This window comes from Colobus angolensis, unplaced genomic scaffold, assembly GCF_000951035.1.
Source record: "Colobus angolensis palliatus isolate OR3802 unplaced genomic scaffold, Cang.pa_1.0 Scaffold62, whole genome shotgun sequence".
Taxonomy (NCBI): Eukaryota; Metazoa; Chordata; class Mammalia; order Primates; family Cercopithecidae; genus Colobus; species Colobus angolensis.
This window is the reverse complement of record NW_012119821.1, coordinates 11776737-11780740: the sequence shown is the minus strand read 5'-3', so window position 1 is coordinate 11780740 and position 4004 is coordinate 11776737. Positions and strand designations below refer to the sequence as shown.

At 39.7% G+C, this 4004-nt stretch overlaps 1 pseudogene; it reads left to right on the top strand.

The window, feature by feature from the left end:
* The first annotated feature begins 469 nt into the window (after nt 1-469).
* LOC105527407 lies at nt 470-1389 on the top strand (annotated as a pseudogene).
* Nucleotides 1390-4004: the final 2615 nt, after the last annotated feature.

Genomic DNA, 4004 nt, shown 5'->3' with positions numbered 1-4004 from the left:
CCACAGGTGCATGCCACTATGCCTGGATAATTTTTTGTATTTTTAGCAGAGTCAGGGTTTCACTATATTGCCCAGGCTGGTCTCAAACTCCTGGGCTCAAGCGATTCACCTGCCTATGCCACCCAAAGTGGTGGGATTACAGGTATGATCCACTGCTCCTGGCTCTTTCTTCTTTTCTGATGTAAATATTTGTTGCTACAAACTTTCCTCTGAGAACTGCTTTGCTGTATCGCATATGTTTTGATATGTTGTGTTTCCATTTTCATTTGTCTAAAGAAATTTTTAAAATTTTCCTTTAATTTTTTCATTGTTCCATTGGTTGTTCAGGAACATGCTCTTTAATTTCCATGTACGTGTAATGTTTCTGAGGTTTCTCCTGTTATTGATCTCCAGCTTTATTCCAGTAGTATAATTTTGATGTTCTTAAATTTGTTGAGCCCAGAAGGAGCGAGCTTGCGGCGCGTGAACCATGACTCCTTCACCAGCCAAGCATAGAGCCAAGATGGATGATATTATGGTTGTAGCTCAGGGCTCCCAGGCCTCAGGAAACGTCAGCAACGATCCCGATGTCATCAAGTTGCAAGAGATTCCAACCTTCCAGCCCCTTTTGAAAGGGCTATTGAGTGGCCAGACTTCCCCAACAAATGCCAAATTGGAGAAACTGGACTCTCAGCAGGTGTTGCAGCTCTGCCTCTGATATCAAGATCACCTGCATCAGTGTGCAGAGGCTGTTGCTTTTGACCAGAATGCTTTGGTTAAACGTATCAAAGAGATGGATCTGTCTGTAGAGACTCTGTTCAGCTTCATGCAGAAGCGTCAGAAAAGATACGCCAAGTATGCTGAGCAGATCTAGAAAGTGAACGAGATGTCCGCCATCCTCTGCGGCATACAGATGGGCGTGGACCAGACCGTGCACCTGCTGGACAGGCTCAACAGCCTGCTGCCTGAGAGCGAGCAGCTAGAGCCCTACAGCATGAAGCCCGACCGCGAGCTCAGGCTGTAGCTGCCGCCCGGCCTGCCTGGGGCCGGGAGCCCCAGACACCGACACGCTGAGGAGGTTTGGAGCCAACATTATCTCATCTGACCGGGGCTGGAGGCTAGTGGGAGGCTCTGGTACTCCCTGACATGGGTGCGAAGGAGTCCGGCAGGCATGAAAATCTGACTTTGCCCAACTCTTTTCCTTGATCAGTTTCCTGGTGAAAGGAACCAAACCAGTTCTCGGTGATAACTGAAGCCGGAACATGTGAATTATTAGGAATTCTTTGAAGAACTCTGCATTGAGAATTATTGTTATTTAGTGTGTGGTTTTTTGTTTTTTGGTTTTTTTTTAATTGAGAGTATGTAGTGTAGTCCAGGTACTGGAATGAAAATATGGAGACAAGGGGAGAAATGTTTTAAGCAGCTCTGTGTTCTCCGTGCCCTCATGACATTTTCAGTAGGCTGTCTGGTTTACATGTCAACATGAAAAACTCACTGAAAAAAAAAAAAAATTTTGTTGAGACTTGTTTTGTGGCCTAACATTTAGAGAATATTCCATGTGCAGATGAGAAGGTGTATTTTGTAGCTGTTGGTAGGAATGTTCTGTAAATGTTCATTAGGTCCATTTGGTCTACAGTACAGTTTAAGTCTGATGTTTCTTTGCTGATATTCAATCTGGTTGATCTGTTTATTGCTAAAACTAGGGTGAGGAAGACCCCTACTATTATTGTACTGCAGTCTGTCTCTCCCTTTAGATCTATTAATATTTGCTTATATATCCAATGTTAGGTATATATATATTTATAGGTGTTATCTCCCCTTGCAGAATTGACCTTCTAATTATTATATAATGACCTTTATTTTTACAGTTTTTGATTTAACATCTGTTTTATTTAAATATAGCTACTCCTGCTTCCTTTGGTTTCGATTTGCTTGAACTATCTTTTCCAGTTTTTCACTCAGTCTATGTCTGTTCTTGTAGGTGAAGTAAGTCTCTTGAAGGCAGCATATTGTTGAGTCTTGTTTTTATTTTGGTGTTGTTCATTCAACTACTCTATGTGCTTTGATTGGAGAACTTAGTCTATTTACATTCAAGATATTTTTTGATAAAGACTGACTACTGCCATTTCATTAATTGCTTTCTAATTATTTTGTAGATCTTTTGTTCCTTTATTCCTCTTTTCCTGTCTTCCTTTGTCACTGATAAATTTTCTCTCGTGATATATTTTGATTCCTTGCTTTTTAAAAAATTACTATACTTTAAGTTCCAGGGTACATGTGCACAATGCACAGGTTTGTTACATATGTATACATGTGCCATGTTGGTGTGCTGCACCCATTAACTCATCATTTACATTAGGTATTTCTCCTGATGCTATCCCTCCCTCAGACCCCAAACCCATGTCAGGCCCCAGTGTGTGATGTTTCCCACCCGGTGTCCAAAAGTTCTCATTGTTCAATTCCCACCTATTAGTGAGAACATGCAGTGTTTGGTTTTCTGTCTTTGTGATAGTTTGCTCAGAATGATGGTTTCCAGCTTCATCCATGTCCCTACAAAGGACACGAACTCATCCTTTTTTTTTTTTTTTTTTTTAAATTATGGCTGCATAGTATTCCATGGTGTATATGAGCCACATTTCTTAATCTATTCAATCATTGATGGACATTTGAGTTGGATCCAAGTTTTTGCTATTATGAATAGTGCCACAATAAACATACATGTACAAGTGTCTTTATAGCAGCATGATTTATAATCCTTTGGGTATATACCCAGTAATGGGATTAATGGGATTGCTGGGTCAAATGGTATTTCTGTTTCTAGATCCTTGAAGAATTGCCACAGTGTCTTCCACAATGGTTGAACTAGTTAACAGTCCCACCAACAGTGTAAAAGTGTTTCTCCACATCTTCTCCAGCACTTGTTGTTTCCTGACTTTTTAATGATCGCCGTTCTAACTGGTGTGAGATGGTTTCTCATTGTGATTTTGATGTACGTTTCTCTGATGGCCAGTGATCATGAGCATTTTTTTCATGTGTCTGTTGGCTGCATAAATGTCCTCTTTTAAGAAGTGTCTGTTCGTATCCTTCACCCACTTTTTGATGGGGTTGTTTGATTTTTTCTTGTAAATTTGTTTAAGTTCTTTGTAGATTCTGGATATTAGCCCTTTGTCAGATGGGTAGATTTTAAAATTTTTCTCCCATTCTGTAGGTTGCCTGTTCACTCTGATGGTAGTTTCTTTTGCTGTGCGGAGAAGCTCTTTAGTTTAATTAGATCCCATTTGTCAATTTTGACTTTTGTTGCCATTGCTTTTGGTGTTTTAGTCATGACGTCTTTGTCCATGCTTATGTCCTCAATGATATTGCCTAAGTTTTCTTCTAGGGTTTTTATGGTTTTAGATCTAACATTTAAGTCTGTAATCCATCTTGAATTAATTTTTGTGTAAGATGTAACGAAGGGATCCAGTTTCAGCTTTCTACATATGTCTAGCCAGTTTTCCAAGCACCATTTATTAAATAGGGAATCCTTTCCCCATTGCTTGTTTTTGTCAGTTTTGTCAAAGATCAGATGGTTGTAGATATGTGGTATTATTTCTGAGGGCTCTGTTATGTTCCACTGGTCTATATCTCTGCTTTGGTACCAGTACCATGCTGTTTTGGTTACTGTAGCCTTGTAGTATAGTTTGAAGTCAGATAGTGTGATGCCTCCAGCTGTGCTCTTTTTGCTTAGGATTGTCTTGGCAATGCGGGCTCTTTTTTGGTTCCATATGAACTTTAAAGTAGTTTTTTCCAATTCTGTAAAGAAAGTGATTAGTAACTTGATGGGGATGGCATTGAATCTATAAATTATCTTGGGCAGTATGGCTATTTTCACGATATTGATTCTTCCTATCCATGATCATGGAATGTTCTTCCATTTGTTTGTGTCCTCTTTTATTTCCTTGAGCTGTAGTTTGTAGTTCTCCTTGAAGAGGTCGTTCACATTCCTTGTAAGTCAGATTCCTAGGTGTTTTATTCTCTTTGAAGCA